Source organism: Pteropus medius, unplaced genomic scaffold (genome assembly GCF_902729225.1).
Source record: "Pteropus medius unplaced genomic scaffold, Ma_sr-lr_union100, whole genome shotgun sequence".
Classification (NCBI taxonomy): Eukaryota; Metazoa; Chordata; class Mammalia; order Chiroptera; family Pteropodidae; genus Pteropus; species Pteropus medius.
Genome location: NW_024344378.1, coordinates 29,896,825 through 29,915,381, shown reverse-complemented (window position 1 = coordinate 29,915,381; position 18,557 = coordinate 29,896,825). Strand labels below are relative to the sequence as shown.

At 35.7% G+C, this 18,557-nt stretch overlaps 1 protein-coding gene across 5 annotated transcripts in view; it reads right to left on the bottom strand.

Annotated features, from left to right (window-relative positions):
• The window catches only part of SGMS1 (sphingomyelin synthase 1), a 256,609-nt gene that overhangs the window by 118,099 nt on the left and 119,953 nt on the right, over positions 1 to 18,557 (bottom strand). For 4 of the 5 annotated variants that reach the window (XM_039871804.1, XM_039871805.1, XM_039871806.1 and 1 more), the window contains 2 exons: positions 11,846 to 11,885; positions 5,946 to 6,088 (listed from right to left, as the gene is read on the bottom strand). The gene's annotated coding sequence lies outside the window, so the exon portion shown is untranslated. Of the gene's footprint in view, positions 1 to 5,945; positions 6,089 to 9,986; positions 10,007 to 11,845; positions 11,886 to 18,557 lie in introns of those variants that run through there. The other variant, XM_039871808.1, reaches the window with a different exon arrangement.

The following is an 18,557-nucleotide window of genomic DNA, read 5'->3' as shown; positions in this document are numbered from 1 at the left end:
TCACAGCCCATGTACACTTAATAATCTGCTGCCAATTTAATGCTTCATTATTCAGACTTAAAAACAACACTATGCACCATGATCCTAGTGAACTACCTTTTCACAGGTTCCATATACACAACAAAAGAGTCAATGTCTCTTAATAGAATGGAGAAAAAACTGTCCCACATCTGTTATTGTCATATGCTCTTTCTTCTAAATTGCTGCTTGTGTCGATTTTTATGCAATTAGGAGTATACTCTTGAAATCTCACAAATAAAACAAGAACAGAGGGATTTTTAAAGCAAAATAATGCAAATTTAAGATTTTAAAGAAAGAAAAGAAAAAGCAGAAAGGGTAGTTACTTCTTAACCTTCTTAAGAGACTTGAGGAAGGAGGTTATAATTTTGAGGTTCCACCAGCAGAGCAGAGAAAACTAATCTATCTGTCTACCTATCTATGTATCTATCATTTTTGCTTGAAAGCAGACATGGTTAGATCATCAGTGTCACGATGTATAAAATATCTTGCTAGGAGCTGGAAAGCATCCTAAGATGAACAAAAATATAATTTTTAGAGTTACCGAGAGTCATAGAGAGAATACAGGTTTTAACAATGGCAGATCTGGGTTTGAACCAGCGATCCTGCACTTATAAACTGTGTCACTTTGGGCAAGGCTGACTGATTTGCACCTGGGCCTCGGTACTTACTGTCTTCTTGCCTGGAATGTTCTTCCCAGATACAGCAGGCTTATTTCATTCCCTCCCTTCCTCCATATCCTTACTTAAATGTTACCTTCCTACTGAGGTCTTCCCTGACCTACCTTGTATAACAGTGAATATATCACTTACACTTACACACCACCACCACACACACTCACACACACACACACACACACTCCCACAAACTCAAACTCCCAATCTACTTCTATGCTTTATTTTTTGCCAGAACCCTGATCATCATCTAGCATACGTGCATTTTACTTATTCATGTTGTGTTCTTCACATCCTGGCTACTAACCGCAAACGGGACCTAATCAGTGAAAAAGATAACTAAGTCAGTTTCCTTTTACTTTATTCATTTCGACAGAAAAGAAAAGCAACAGAACGGGAGACTGTCAGGACAATAATCATGCCTTCAAATATTTTTCTTGACAATTGATTTTCTGACTGTGTGGGAGTTTGTAAGTTTTGGAAGAAAAAGATTCTATAAATGAGCTATTATTTATATAATCTTTGTTTTCCATTATAGTTTTATTTCTCAAATTAATACAGGTCGAAATAAATATATACATTCAAAACAAAAATATTCAACACATCTTTGAATGTGATATTAAAAAATTATCAAGGGTGGCCAAGATTGAAAACCCCTGTATAAAAAAAAAAGAGAAAAAGAGGTATCGACATCAAGGAAGTTTTCTACGTTTTACTAAAGGATTTCTTAAGAACGCCTTTAAAATTAGTGACCTTTCCTTGTCAATCTAAATTTACTAAATTTTTTAAAAATATCATTGATATAATCTTCAGAAATGCATTGCATAAAAAAAATACAACTGTGATAAAAAGAGAACACTAAGAAAAGTCTCTGTTCTCAAATTTTGAGCAAAATATAATAAACAGTGAATGCCCTGAATAAATAATTTAAAAGCCTGAAAATATTTATAATGTGGGATGCAAATCATTTTCCTCCTTAGCAACTATTTCCACTAATGCCAATTCAAAGTAAACATTACAATATTTGAAAAACAAAGTTATTTTTTCATAACTAAATGTGAAGACATTATGCTAACACATTTTACAAAATTAAAACTTCCAAACGCAGCTACTCAAAAAAATAATAAACTTCTCCAAGCCCTTCAAATACTAATTTTAAAATTTCTGATCATAATATGGTCTTATGGAAGTGTGTAGCTGACAAATTATGCTATTAATCCAGCTGGTATGCTCACCATGTTATGTTTCTGGTTCCTTTCATGGCAAATATGTAAAACATATTACTAATTTTCAAAATCTCAAAATACATAACTGTACCAGCAATCGTTATCCTTATTCCGATCATCATAACTTGAGCTTTCTACCAATTTAAATCAACATTTATTCCATTTAACATTTGCTTAGCACCATAATACATGTTTTAAAAAATTACTCATTAGTTTAAGTCATGCCAAATATATTGCTGGTTCCAGGAAACTGTTCTAACGTGGCAATGCAGACTGAAGGACGGGCCAAGTGCATTAGTAACCTGGACAGCAGGTACTCCTCTGCAAAATTAATCTAACACGAGATTCTCAAAAAAAAAAAAAAAAAAAAGAAAAGAAAAAGTTTACAATAGTCTGTGATTCACTGAAGTTAATGAGTAGCACATGTACTTTTTACATATTTCTATCGGACAGTAATGCTTCTTGCTATATATACCCCTATTTAGTGTTCAAAGAGTAGTCAGCTGAATTTTCAAATCATAAAATTGATTCTGCAGATCTGCACATTGTACATTTAAACCATAACATTAAAATTCTCATCTTGAACTTGAAAACCCAGATCCTGAAAGATATTTGCACATTGATGTTCATAGCAGCATTATTCACGGTGGCCAGGACATGGAAGCAGTTCAAGTGTCCTATGATAAATGACTGGCTAAAGAAGCTGTGGTTCTTCATATATACAATAGAATATTACTCAGCCACAAGAAGAGATGAAATACTGTCATTTGCGACAACATGGATGGACCTCAAGATAATCGTGCTAAGCAAAATAAGCCAGACAGAAAAAGTCAAAAACCACAGGATATCACTTATATGCGGGATATAAACCTAAAAGCAACAAATGAACAGGACAAACAAATAGAGACTCATGGGCATGATCAACAGACTAGTGGTTACAGAGGATGAGGGGGAAAGAGGGAAGTAGATGGGGTAAAAGGGGTCAAATGTGTGGTGACAGAAAGAAATCTAACTATGGGTGGTGAACACACAATGCAATATGTATACATGCCTAACTGTTAAATTGTACACCTGAAACTTACTCGATTTCATTAACCAATGTCACCATAATAAAAAATAACAATAATAAAGTCACATGCCCAAGAAAAATAAAATAAAATTTTCTTCTTGAAACTGATTTCTTTTTTGTATCATTGGAGTATTCTACTCGGTGCAACGATTTTCACTTACCAATAATATTCCACTAATTCAAATTATAAAGGGAGGCTGAGCTTCTACCTGTTTTTAATAATTTTTTGAGCTCTGCCCTAAATGTCTTCCCACCTCATCTATTAGAAGAACCTACTAAAACCAAAGCAACCAAAATAGGTCTTCCATTTTTGTGGAATGACAGGATAGATACCTTAAACTATCTTTCCAATTAAAATAACTAAAGTAGAAGATGTAATACTTTTTCAAATGCACCTGTGAGTTAAGAGTAAAAGCGGAAAAGCTAGGAAGTAGGAAAGCACCAAAACCAGAACCCTGGACACCTTGAACTTCCAATTTCTCTACTTCGATCCTTATTAGCAATATACATTATTTTTCCCTGGAATAGATTTGAAATTTATTTTGATGTGCTATGGGCTAGCAATTAATTATTATTTTTAATTCAATTTTCAGAAACTATTTAACAAACTAAGTTATCACAGTCTCCACTACTGAATGCTGGCACCTTGAGAAACATCTTAATTCCTTAGAATATATAATTTTGACAAAAGAATCTTGCCTTTTCTCAGAATAATTTAAGAAAATTGGTGAATATAAAAATATAGGTAGTACAAGAATAGCCCAAAATACACAGGTTGTATATATAATTTTGACAAAAGAATCTTGCCTTTTCTCAGAAAAATTTAAGAAAATTGGTGAATATAAAAATATAGGTCGTACAAGAATAGCCAAAAATACACAGGTGGTACATTTTAGAGCCAATTTAAAACGTAAAATAGTCTTTCCTACTCCAAGACACTGTCATCTTATTTTATTGTCTTCATTTCACTTATCCATGTCTGAAATGTTCCTGTTTATCTACTTCTTTGTCACTTGGGTCCTTGAATCACCCTACCTGACTCCCATTGACCTCTAAGTTCCATAAGAGAAGGAATCTTTTTTGAGTTGCTCACTGTCATAGCCTAGTATCTATAGAATAGTGTGTGGCACGAAGTACAAATGCTCAGTAGCCATCGGATGGATAGATGGATGGATGGACAGGTGGATGGATGGATATACCTAGAGCTTCAGGACTGCACAATTCCAGGGGTACCATTCACTCACATCTTCTGGGTTGTACAGTGCATACATTATACTGTGGCAGGAAGCAGGTCAATGCTGCGGCAGTCAGAATGCAAACAGCTCAGACCCTATTTGACTCCAATGTGTCCTGTTACTTTTGCTAAGTGGGCACAATTACCCCTCTCCTTATAGAGATAGCAAGAATTTTCTCTCCAGTTTTCACCTCAAGACTAATCTCATTCCTTGAATAACTAAATATGTATTCATGTTAAGGTCTTCATGTATACATACTCCTGTATCAACCTTCCTGTAAATAAAAAGTTATTATTTTAAACTATTGACTAAGGGGTCTGAGCGCCAACTATAAATTAGTATACCTGAAATTTTGAAGTTTGTGTATTTTGTAAATTTAGAGATTCATATACAAATGCCAAAGCTGTCCTTAACTGTGTGACTGTCTGGCCAAACTCCAGTCCCAATTGCTTTGGAAGGAATAGCTGTTCATGCAACTGTTAAGGTGAGTCTAGCCTAATTGCTCCTGGCAGCTTAGCAAACGCAGTGTGAGAAATGACATGTGGCCAGAGAACCTCCCAGTTCTCAAGAATGGCTCAGCTCATCATAAACCAGATTTGTTATTATGAATTCAGCCTTCTCAGTGACTGCACCAAGCCTATCTAGAAGCCGTCACTTCTGAGAGGATATAGCTTATTTAACTGTTTAAGACTGCCTTTGTATTAATGCAAAGCACAAAAAAATTCTTGGACAAATTTGCAATCTAAATGTCACCACTGTGTGTAATCAGTGAGGCAGTGTAATTGTTAAAAGCACAGTCAAACAAATCTGGGTTCAAGTTCTGGCTCCACCATTCTCTCCAACTGCATGAGCTTGGGCAAGGTTTCATGTCACAAGCCTCAGTTTATTCCTCTTTCAAAGACGGCTGACCACACCTATCTCTCAGGATTTTAGTGCAGATTTAAAATATTTACACACTGAAAGTGATCCCTGAGCCAAACTAAGCACTTAAACAGATGTTCTACATTTTAAAGGATTCAGGCTCTGAAACAGCATTGTGAACTCTATAAGATTTCTGGAAAAATCTCGTCATTCCTCTCCTATTTAATCTTCACTAACTCTATATGAAAATGGATCTGAGTAATGATGCAAATGATATCACAGATACAATCAGATTGTATTAGGATTATAAAAGTCCACTCCTCCTACCTCCTATACTGGCCCTATAATTGACTCAGAATGTATCGATAAAGGCATAAGAGCCTATACTAGAATGAGGGCATATTTTAATAACATCACATACCAATAATATACGATCAGTAAAATTATAAAACAGTAACTTTTGAACGTATTTAATTTTAATATGCTAAATAAATGTAAGTATAATTACAAACCCAATAAGATGCTATAAAACAGGAAACAGTAGAAAATAATAGTAAAAAAAAAATAGAGCAGAAGATTAAAATTCCACAAGCATTAGGATATTTTTCATGCTGGGGAGACAGCATGGTATACTTTCTCCACAGCACAGAGTATGAGACAAAGAGACCTAGTGCTGAATTTTAATTCTGATGCTTACTCTCTGGGAAATAGTAGGCCAGTCATTTAACCACTTGGAACCTCAGTCTCCTTATCAAGAATATGAGACTAAGAACGGCCTCCGTTCCCACAGAATGGCTCAACTTGACTAAGTACAGCAGAGTCAGCACACTACATTCAACCCAATCGCTAAGTTATTACATACCTCCAACAGCTACTGTTTTGCATTTATCGATAGGTTCCTTTAAAGTTATTCTCATGTACGCTTCCTGAAGCAGGGTCTTGTCTTCTATTTCATAAGTTTCCCAACCAGACACTTTTGTGCATTCAAAGAACTCAATGGTGTACCTAGAAGACAGGAGCAATTTAAACTTAATCACTTCGAAAATGGAATCATAAAATTCTAAAGCTGAAAGAGACCTTGGAAATCAGCAGACCTCACTATTAAAAAGCATTAAAGTATGAGGTTGAAACCAATAATTCACAATTGGCCTTTCCTAACTCCTACCCCTATCTTTTTTCTTTTCTCCTCTTTCCTTCCTTTCTCCTCCTCCTCCTCCCTCCCTCCTCTCCTCCTCCTTCCTTTTCCTTCCTTCCTTCCTTCCTTCCTTCCTTCCTTCCTTCTTCCTTCCTTCCTTCTTCCTTCCTTCTTTCCTTCCTTTTTTTCCTTTCTTTTTAAGTTTCTTGTTCTAAAATATGCATAACATAAAACTAACCCCATCTTTTCTTAATCGAAAACTCAAGTCTATAACCCTTTAACTCACAGAGGTAGTTCTCCTTTTATATATTCACCTACTATTTTTAACTGTCGATAAATAACTGATTTTCAGGAATTAAGTATAGCAGCTTCAATATGAAAATGAGGGTAACTACTGATATATCCCCTTTACGAGCTGACTGATAAAAAGATGGCCATTTCTTTAAGACCAAAATATTACCCTCATAAATGATACCTTGTACAGTAACATATATATAAATGGGTGTTGCACAACCAGGAAGCTAGAGATAATGTTTTACATCTGACAAAGAATAAAGAGAATTAATGGTTCATTTAGCTTCTAGTTTATAGTCATTTGTACTTACGTATGAAAGAATGTGGAATCTAATGGTAGCTACAAAGGCGGCATTTTATTTTTATCATGTTTAATTTAATCGGTATCATTCTATTTTTTTCTCTATAATGATCTATATTAGAAGTGGGTTCTCAACTCTTTTCGGGGTCATATAATACTTGCACTACTGAGTACCTGATGAAAGATAAGCCTATTCTACCATCACTCAAATTCAGGAAGATCTTGAATTCTTTGAGGAATCCCTGGACCCCAGGATAAAAATCCTAGGGACTTCCATGTACCAAACTGAGTAGTTGATATCGTGAGCCAACCAATGGGCTTAACTCTGAGAAAACAGTTCTAGGAACAACAACAGAAAAAAACCACACACATACTTAATAGTCCGTAAGGACCTAGTCATATCAGACAATTCTTCATTTAATCAGTCTTTATCTTATCTGTAAGAAACAGTGCTACACCTGTAAATAATCAAATACAGTAACAAAGAAAGCCACTAACACAACTAACTAAAAATAACATAAGACTCTCTTGCCATTACATTAGCTTACAAGTATTTGATTTTAAAGCTTCAGAATAAAATATATTTACATAAAGGAACATCGTTTCTTGATGATACCAACATACAGTGTATACACCTAAAGATAAATCGAGGGATTCCCCCCGCCCCGCAAATAAAGTATATCTCAGGAAATAGGATGTCACCTTATATTCAAGATCTCATGAGCCTTACAAACTAAGGCTCATATTACAAACATAAATCTCAGTTCATTTTGAATAATGAAATAATGTTTGGAAAGTAACTTCAATTAATGCTAGCACTGAATACTTGTAAGTCAGTCGACAGAAACTGGTTAACAGAAAGGAAGCAAAGAAACAGATTGAACAATCATTTTTGGAGATAGACTTAACAATAGAAAATATAAGATATAATTTTTTAAAAGTCTTTTAAATATCATGTTCAAAAGCAATGTGGATTTGGGGATTATAGATGGCCAATGGAATTGGGTTGTTTATCTCTGCTTCTTCCTAAATCCCCATTAAAATGATAGTAATGAGGGAAGAAGATATAAATCCACAGGGATGAAAAGAGTAATAAAGTATATTAGAGAAGACAACAGTCTGTAATAACATTTTGGAAGCTGAAAGCAGAGATGACTGCTGAGGTGAGCTAAGCAAAGCAGAACTCCAGCATAAAAAGAGTGACTTCTTAGGGACCTCCTCACTGAGAAGCAAACAAAAAGCCAGCAGACTGCTCCAGAAAGGTGCAGGAAGTGGAGCTTCTGGTTTCTTGGAAGAAGAGGGTAAGAAGGTGAGAAGAGGGGGACTGGTTGAAAGTCTATAATAAAAAGCAGTTAGACCCTTACCTTACACCATATACAAAAAGTAACTCAAAATGGGTTATAGACCTAAATGTAAGACCTGAAACTATAAAACTCCTAGAAAAAAACATAGGGACAAAACTCAATGACGTAGACTTGGCAATGATTTCTTGGGTATGACATCAAAGCACAGGCAACAAAAGCAAACACAGACAAATGGGACGACATCAAACTTAAAAACTTCAGTGCAGCAAAGGAAATAATCAGAGTGGAAAGGCAACCTAAAAAATGGGTTTTTTAATATTTAAATAGATATTTGCAAGGTATATATAATAAAAAGTTGATATCCAGAATATGTAAAGAATTCTACAACACCAAAAACAACCAAATTAAAAATGGGCAAAGAACTTGAATATATATTTCTCCAAAGATGATATACAGATGGTCAACAAACACATAAAAAGATGCTGAATATCATTAATCATCAGGGAAATAAAAATCAAAATCAAGTATTGGTGAGGATGTGGAGAAAGGAAATCCTTGGGCACAACTGGTGAAAATATAAAAATAGTATAGCCATTATGAAAAATGGCATAAAAAATTAAAAATTCATCTCAAAAAAATTAAAAATAAAACTACCCTATGATCTAGCAATTTCACTTCTGGATATATACCCACCAAAATTGAAAGTAGGATCGCAAAGAGGTATTTGCACACCCATGTTCAATGCAGCATTATTCACAAGAGCCAGGAGATAGAACCTAAATTTCCATTAAAAGATGAATGGATAAAGAAAATGTGGTGTATACATACAATGGAATATTACTTAGTCTTCAAAAAGAAGGAAATTCTGTCACATGCTACAGCATGGATAAAAAATGAAGACATCATACTAAATAAAATAAGCCAGTCATACTGTAAGATTCCACTTGCATGAGGTATTGGAAGTAGTCAAACTCTTAGAAAGTAGAATGGTGGTTCCCAGAGTCGGGGGCAAGGGGAGAAGAAGAGTTGCTCACTGGGTTTAGTTTCAGTTTTGTAAGATGAAGAAGTTCTAGAGGTCTGTTGCATAAAACATGAATATAATTAACACTACTGCACCATACACTCAAAAATAGTTAATATGGTAAATTTTATATTGTGTGTTTTGTACCACAATAAAAAAATAAATAAATAAAAAAAGATTATCCTGGATTATCTAGGTGGACCCAATGTTACCATAAGGGTCCTTAAAAGTGAAAAGGGGACACAGAAGACGAGGTCAAAGTAGTGCAATGTGAGATGTATTTGACCTGCTATTGTTCCTTTAAAAGGGGAGAAGTGGATCGAGAGCCAAAGAACGTAGGCAGCCTCTAGAAGCTGGGAAAAATGAGGGAAAGGTTTCTCCTCTAGAGCTTCTAGAAAGGAATGTAGCCTTGTGGACACCTTGATTTTAGCACAGTGAGACCCGTGTTAGACTTCTGCAAGCATATCTGTAATTTCAAATTTAATTTTTAAATTGGTCAGAATATTTTTTTTAAATAGGATCCCGTTCTTGTATCATGGATGTGATATTTTCTTTTTTTCCGTTGAGAATATGAATTGAATTATTTGCTGTTTTCTTGTGCTCTTTGTACTTTGTACTTTTGACCTACAGAACTGCAAGATAATAAATTTGTATTGTTTTAAGCAAAAAAAAGAGCGGGGAGCAGTTAGAACCCAAGATCTTCTTCCCACCTGGTAAAGTCGGACAAGTCATCCCTACTCCCCATAACAGGAGGCAGTTTACTCTCTGGAGAAAATGATACAGCAAGACTTCAGACTCAGAAACATCAGATTAGGCTGACAGAGAGACATTAAGATCTAAGCATTTACCGGCTTGGATGTGAGAACTCTGGCTCCTTTTCCCTACAGGCTCCCCCAAATCCTCACAGGCAGGCATCCAAGAAAAAAGATCTGCAGAGATCCAAGAAAAAAGATCCTGCAGAATTTGATGTCTAGGAGTCACCACCAACTCAAATGGCCAGGTCCCTTCACAAAGACCCTATAGTGAAGGCCCCAGGATAACAAATTTCTACTCTACTTTTTGTCTCACTCCTAAATATAAACAGAAAACTCATTTAAGAAAAGCCTCTACCACTAAAATCAGGGACCAAAAGAAGCTGATAAGAAGAGGGCACACAGAGGAAAAAGAAAAGTACAAAGAGCACAAGAAAACAGCAAATAATTCAATTCATATTCTCAACGGAAAAAAAGAAAATCTCACATCCATGATACAAGAACGGGATCCTATTTAAAAAAATATATTCTGACCAATTTAAAAATTAAATTTGAAATTACAGATATGCTTGCAGAAATTAAAAGTTCAATAAATACTAAGAAAACCTCTTGGAAAGTAGAACTAAAACACAAAGAGATGGAAAATAGCTAAGAAAAAGACAAGAAAATTAGAGAATTAAATCAGTTGGTCCAAATATCCAATTGACAGTTGCAGACTACAGAGAAAAGGATGAAAAAGAAATCATCAAAGAAATAGTACAAGAAAATTTCTCAAATTGAAGGACATGAATTTCTGAACTGAAAGGACTGTGAACATCAAAAAACCATAAGACTTATTTCCCAATACAAAATTTCAGAATACTGAAAATTGTAAAAAAAAAAAAAAAAAAAAAAGAAGCAGCAGCAAACATTTTCCAGGAAAATAATACAGCACATATGCAACCAACCAGGAAGCATAATGGCCTGAGACATCTGGCATAAGTATCACAAAGTTCAGCCATGAACAAAATATAGCCATAATAAAGTAAACACTGAATATTTATTTATTTAACCACAGCCTAAAACATGACTGCGTCCAGAGAATGGAGAGACAATAAAAGTAGGTGTACTGAGAGTAAAGGGCTACATATGAAAGGTAAATCCTCAGCAGGGTGTCAATATAGCAGTCTTAAATTTAAACAGAAATCAATAAATGGCACTTAAAGCCTATACTGTGTTGTTCAGAAATAGGTAGGTGAACATCAGAAAACATAAGAGTTGAGAAGGGCTATCTTTAGGCAAAGGAGTAATGAGAGTATAACAAACAATAATGGCTATTATAGTATTATTTGAATTTTAAACAGTCTGCATGCAATTGCCTCAAAATAAATAAAATAAATGAGTAAACAGATGGAAGGAAGAAAGGAAGGAAGGGAGAAAAGGAAGGAGGGAAAGTATATTTAACAAAGCAAATCTACAAATTGTTACACAGTGGAGATCTCCAATGTTGATCTGCACAGAAACAATGAAAATAGCAACTGTCCCAACATTATGCAAATGGTCACTTGTGACTTGGAATAAAATTTCCAATTACACCACCGTACATGTATTCCCAAAGTGCTGTATTGCAAACTAAAATGTAACATGCTGTGGAAAACGGTACTGGATACTTCAAAAGTGCGACTTGAATAATGAAGTCACTGACATCGAATGTGTAAGTAAAGAGTTGGAAGAAATTATTCTGAGATAGAAAAAAAGTTATAATGTCATTTTATATAAATACTTGATTATTAAATACACATGCATAACTAAATTAATTAAATGGTCTAAGTGTGTTTGATTATTACATCTATAGCCCCAAAACATTCTTTATATGTTCGAGTTGGCCACAAAAATTGTTTAGTTCTCAGTGGGAAAATACAGGATATATAAACCAAGCATAAAAAGGTACATAAAGAAATTAAATATTCACTTACCTGGTTCATGTTATTTTTCTTCATCAGTCTTCTTTCCAATCTAGAAGAAAATATTAAGTAAATTAGAGTGCATTCTTCAGGTAATGAGCTGCTTATAAGAAAAAAAAAACAAGACTAAAATCCAAGGTAATTGTTATCAACTTCTCATTCTCTACCTTAGTAAAAATTGTTCTTTTCCACTTCCCAGGTAATTTCTAGCTGTCATGGTATTCAGAGTAAGCTTTACCAGGCAAAGCCAAGCAGAAGCAAGCATGTGCATCTGGTGTCAATAAAAAATTGCACGCCAAGTACATCAAATGGTATAACTTAAGTTGTAAAATCATACACTTTTATAAATTATTTCTTCCTCATTCAGGTAAATAACTGCTAATTAACAATAGAGAAGGATGAAAAAGCAAGAAAGCACGTTTCAAACCAAAGGAATTACTATTATAGGGTGAAAGGGGTAGCAACATGTTTAAATTTTCATTTTCACCAGAACACAGTCGACAGCATGTGAAACAATTACAGACCATATACATCTGTATACGATCAAAGAGCTTATAAATGCTTTAACCTACATCACCTCAAAGGCTTAGAAATACTTCCTCATTTAATTTCAGGACAGACATTCTCAATTAAAAATGAAATATGACCCTTTGAAAACATACATGTGAATATACAGTGGTGCACCACTTAATGGCAGGGATATGTTCCAAGAAATGTGTCGTGCAAGGGTCAAAGAGTGCACTCGCAAACTTATAAGGTATAGTCTGCTACTGTAATTGTATGCGCTATACTTTTATAAGACTGGCAGTACAGTAGGTGTGTTTACACCAGCATCACCACAAACACGTAATTGCAGTGTAACCCTTACAGTTGACTTTTTTAGTACAAGTGTCAGACTTAAGCTCTGATTGCCGAGGCCTCCACTTCAAAGAGGTCTCCACTTCACGGAAGGCTGTTTGGAGTGAATACACTGCAGGCCACAGGACTAGATAAAGAACCAGGCCGCCCCCCTGCCTTGCAATGAGCCTCCTTTGTTTTAAAAATCTTGACTGATTTAGATAACTGGCCATTAGGGTTACTTGTTTCTTTCTCTTCTGGATCTTTAAATTCTTGCTCTTATGTTTCAAATTTTCCAATAAAGAATGAGCCTGCAAAACCATAGGCCTCCACCCTCGACCCCAATAAAAGCAGAACCCCAGGCCCAGGCACTTTCTTTCTCCCAAAACCTCGACCTCACTGCGTGTCCCCTGGCATGCTTTGTGGCTCCAGAGACTGTAAGTAATAAACATTTTTTCTTCCAAGTTTCTGAATGGTCATTGCTGAAGGGTGTCTTGCAATGGAAATAAGAACTGAAAGGGTTAGTCCAGGTGTAACACTGGTTTAGAAAAGAGAGATGCTGGTGGGAAGCTGGCTGGACCCAGGTGAGTACCCTCTGGCATTTGTAGCCGATTATTACAAACTGAGATGGCACACAACAATGATTTTCCTAAGTAATTAAGATGGCTATGAGATCACTAGGCAATAGGAATATTTCACCTCTGTTAGAATCTTATGAGACCACCGTCCTATTCTGCAAAAATGTGTTTTGCAGCCCATGAATGTACATGTAAAATATATATGTAAATTATGGTACCTGCAGAAAGAAGTACTTTCCTTAAAAATTAATAAACACTTGTATTAATGTATGTATTGCATACATACAGAAAAGCACAGAAATCTTGAGTGACTGATTTAATTTTCCTAAAGTGAACACATATGTGTGACCACCTCTCTTCCCCCAAAGGTCAACCACTGCCCTAACTTCAAAAACCACACATTAGTTGTGCCTGTTGGACAAGGTATTATTTTTCAGGGATCTGTCTTAGAGTCTAAGAATCCCTATATCTGGACCAAAATAAAATGCTTTAAGAAGAGCGAAGGAAGTAGTCACTGACTACAAGGGGATATTATTTCAAAAAGATGTTGATGTGTCTGAAGAAGGTGTTTTGGGTAGTTGGATGGTTGTTTGAGGTTGACCTGAAAGTTCTCCAGAGACTGTAGGTCAGAGAAGCTGTTTTATGATATAAATAGAAGGAAAGGGGCCTTCCTATTGTGAATGTACCGCTGAGGGTGATGTGGGGGAAGAGGAAGCAGAGGGAAAAGGGAAGGGAGGCAGAGGGAGTTTGGGCCTCCTTCCTATAGGTACAAAAACACCTATAAAATAAAAATAATAACCAAACTAGTTTGTGCTAGAAGCTAGACTAAGTTACTGATGCATCATCTCATGTGATCTTCCAACTGCTATGAAGCCTATAGACAGATAAGGATATCTAGTCTCAAAGCAGCTAAGTATGTGCCCAAAGTTAAAGTTAGCAGAGGAGGCAAAGCTGTTCCATTTTACAGCTTCTCTGCAGGGCTGGAGACACCAAAAACAAAATAAAATGTTCACAGAAAAGAGGCCGTTGTAATTAGACACAGAATACGTGGCATTGCCTCTGCTGGTGAATATTTTAAAGGAAAAGAACCGAGTAATTCAGGGCCCACAAAGTCTTCTGAATTACCAAAGAAAGGGTCCTGTCACTTGTAAAGTAGGCCCACTTATCTTTCTGTGCCGCAAAGGAGAAGTTTCAAAAGAAATCTTACTCTTGACTCTTACTCTTCTGATTTTCTGACATGTTAACTTCTTTTATTGCTCTGTGTGCTTTCCCACTGCAATGAGGGAAATTAAAAGAACACAATGTCCCTCGGAGAAAGTCACAGATGCAGAGAGGCAAATTAAGCAGAAAGTCTTTGAGAAACACATGATAATGCCACCTCAAAGGACAAGCCATACTTGCATGAATATTTAATTCTACTATAAGTACTTTTAAAAAGCAGAAGTCAAAATGGGAACACAGATCAAAAAGGGAAGCTTCTATTTTGCTGTTTGAGAGGGGGAGGAAATAAACTATCTAAACAAGCTGACATAAGGCTATATGTGATGTACCTATGAAAAGGCATGTGGCTAAAAAGGCCTTCCTACATCCTCATTGATAAATACAAAATAATAAGTCAAAGACAATAATTATGGTTGTCAGACATCATGAAATTCATCATATCTAATCCTAAAAGAATCCTGCAAGTGAGGCAGGGTTAGGATCCCCAACTTATCAGATGGAGAAGACATTAGGCCCAGAGAGGTTATATAACTTGTCCAAGGTTGCAAAACTGTCCAAGATCACAATGCAAGGAAGTAGAAAAGGTTTCCAAATCAAGTCTTTTGGATACCAAAGACACAGGACAGCTCTGGTTTAATGAAGCACTTGAAATGATGCATTTCAATTCCAAATCATTTAATGATTCTGTCACTATTTTCTGGTTTCAAATTGCTTTTGATAGGTCCTCAGTAAAGGACATTAACACTCTGTTCTCCTGTGAGATGGGGGAAGTGTCTTGTTAGCTGGTGGCTTGAGAACAGGAAACCAAAATAGGTCTGGACGGACTCTTTTTATAGATTAGATAACTGCTAAAGTAGCTGAGAGCTCTCTGGTGAAGTCTTTATATTATGTACATGGGAATGCCTAATAAAAGCTGCAGGCTTGTTTTTACAGTGGACGCATGCTGTGAAGATACAACACAAGAAGTTCTTTCTGGGACTAGTGAGTAAGCAAGTTAACTACACTCACCTTGCATAGTAAAACACCTAGGGGAAAAAACTATCCAAATTATACTTGTAAGACTATGGCTCTAAACTTTCAATTAAGACTGAGTATAGTAAGGCAAGAATCTTTTGTAGACTAACCCAACAGAATTCAGAAGAATATTGGGTAGAGGGGGCACAGAATACGGTACTTTCCCTTATTCACAATAATTCTGGCATAACAATACTCAAAGTCCTATGTGTTTACTACTGGTGACATGCTCTCAAGAAAAACCACACTAGAGCAGAACTTTCAAAGAGTCAAAAGGAATGAGCATAAGAAGCAAGGCTGAAGAAGGAAAAGATTGAAGTTTACACAATACTGCAAGGCATGGCAAACTCCTACTTTACAAGCCTGTATTTGTACGGCCAGTCCTTTCAAATCTTATTACTTGCTCCTAGCCCAGGGAGGGCAATAGTTTCTTCTTGGGGGCCAACCTGATTGACTGATAGGGAGAGGCAGTCCAGAGAACTCCACTGGGAGACAAAGTTGAAATTAATAGCCATTGTCCACCATGCACACATGACACAGAAATTGAAGCAGGCATTCTTCATTTTTGGCAGCCTTGTCCCAAACTCTCGAATGATAATTGTTATTTCTTCTCAGGAGGAATATACTGTGTAACTAGACATGAATAATATAGGAGACCAGTAATAGCACAAGATCAACTTAATTATATTTTTCTATTAAAATTATACTTTATTAGAATAGTAAAAAGCATTGAAACTTTCTCATTCTTACTCATAAACAGCATGTTACGTAAATTAAATCTTGGTTTAAGAGAATACAAAATCCAAAGTTTAAAGTTAGTCTTTTCTTCCTCTAACTCTCAAATAAACACAACTTAACTGAACCTCTTCTTTCCTCTGCTTAGAGAAGAACCTTTACGATCTCTCAGGATGAAAGGATTCGACTACATTTGAAAAGCCCCAGGCATCATGTCTAGCTTATGGTGTGTTTAAAAAAAAAGAAATAGGCCAAAATGGAGTCACTTTTGCTAAGCCACACGCCAAACCAAAACTTACTAACCTAACAGCATTTTCAACCTACCCCAGGAATGGAATTTTAAACCAATCAGTCCGGGATTTCCTGATCAACACTAGTGAGGTAACCTGCTTGATAAGAACCCCTGCCTTCTTCTTAAAAAAATATGACCTTGTCTGAAATAATCCACTTTCAACTTCTTAGTCCCACCCTCTTTCTGCCTATAAAAACCTTCCATTTTGTATAACTCATCTGGGCACCCTTTTAGTTGCTAGGTGGAATGCTGTCCAATCAATGAATCTTTTTTTTTTAATAATTTTTTTATTTTTCAATTACAGTTGGCATACAATATTATATTAGTCTCAGGTGTATGACACAGTGATTAGATATTTATATAACTTACAGTGATCCATCTGACACCAGACATAGTTATTACAATATTATTGACTATATTTCTTATATTATACTTTACATCCCCATGACTATTTTATAATTACCATTTGTATTTCTTAATCCCTTCACCTTTTTTATCCAACCCAATTTCCCGCTCATCTGGCAACCATCAAAATGATCTCTGTTATCCATGAGTTTGTTTCCATTTTATTTGTTTTGTTCTTTAGATTCCACGTGTAAGTGAAATCATATGGCATTTGTCTTTCTCTGTCCAACTTACTCAACTCAGCACAATCCCCTCTTGGTCCATTCCTGTTGTTGCAAATGGCAACGTTTCATTTATTTATTCATTCATTCATTCATTCATTCATTCATTTGCCCGGGTAATATTCCCTTGTGTATATATATGTACACCACCTCTTCTTTATCCATTCACCCATTGATGGACACCCAAGTTGCCTTCATATCTTGGCTATTGTAAATAATGCTGCAGTGAACATATGGGTGCACATGTCCCTTCTAAGTAGTATTTTGGGTTTCTTTGGATAAATACTCAGAAGTGGATAACTCGGTCCTTCTTTATCTCTCATTATAGCCTTTGTTTTAAAGTCTATTTTGTCTGGTATAAGTATTGCTACCCCAGATTGTATTTTCATTTCCATTTTCATGAAATATCTTTTTTCCATCCCTTTACTTTCAGTCTGCATGTGCCTTTTGATCTGAAGTGAGTTTCTTGTAGGCAGAATATGTGAGGGTCTTGCTTTCTTATCCATTCATTTTAATTGGAACATTTAATTATTTTTCATTTGAAGTACTTGTTGATAGATCCGTAGTTATTGCCATTTTATTATTCTTATTTTTGATACCTCTTTGTTTCTTCTTCTTAAAGAAATCCTTCCAACATTTCCTGTAATATTTGCTTAGTGGTGATGAATTCCTTTAGCTTTTTCTCGTCTGGAAAACTCTTTTATCTGTCCTTCAATTCTAAATGATAGCTTTGCTGTGTAGAGTAATCTTGGTTGTAGGTCCCAGCTTTTCATCCTTTGACAGTTTTCTGCCAAACCTTTCTGGCTTGCAAAGTTTCTGTTGAGAAATTAGCTACAGTCTTATGGGTTCTCCCTTGCAGGTAACTAATTGCTTTTCTCTTGCTGCTTTTAAGATTCTCTCTTTGTATTTAAACTTTGGCATTTTAGTTATGCTATATCTTGATGTGGGCCTCTTTGGGTTGATCTTGTTTGGGGCTCTCTGAGCTTCCTGGGATTGTATGTCTATTTCCTTCACCAGGTGAGGGAAGTTTTCCATCACTATGTCTTCAAATAGGTTTTCAATTTCTTGCTCTCTCTCTTCTCCTTCTGGTATCCCTGTGATACAAATGTTGTTATGCTTGATGTTGTCCCAGAGGCCCCTAAAACTATCCTCATTTATTTGGATTCTTTTTTCTTGTTGCTATTCTGATTGGGTGTCCTCTGCTACCCCATCCTCTGAATTACTGATTCGATCCTCTGCTCATCCACTCTGCTGATCCCTCTAATGTACTCTTCATCTCAAATATTGTACTCTTCATTTCTGACTGGTTCCTTTTTATGTTTTCTATCTCTTTGTTAAAGGTCTCACTGCGTTTATTTACTTTTCCCCTAAGTTCACTGGGCATCCTTATTATCAGCATTTTGAACTCTGCATTTGGTAGA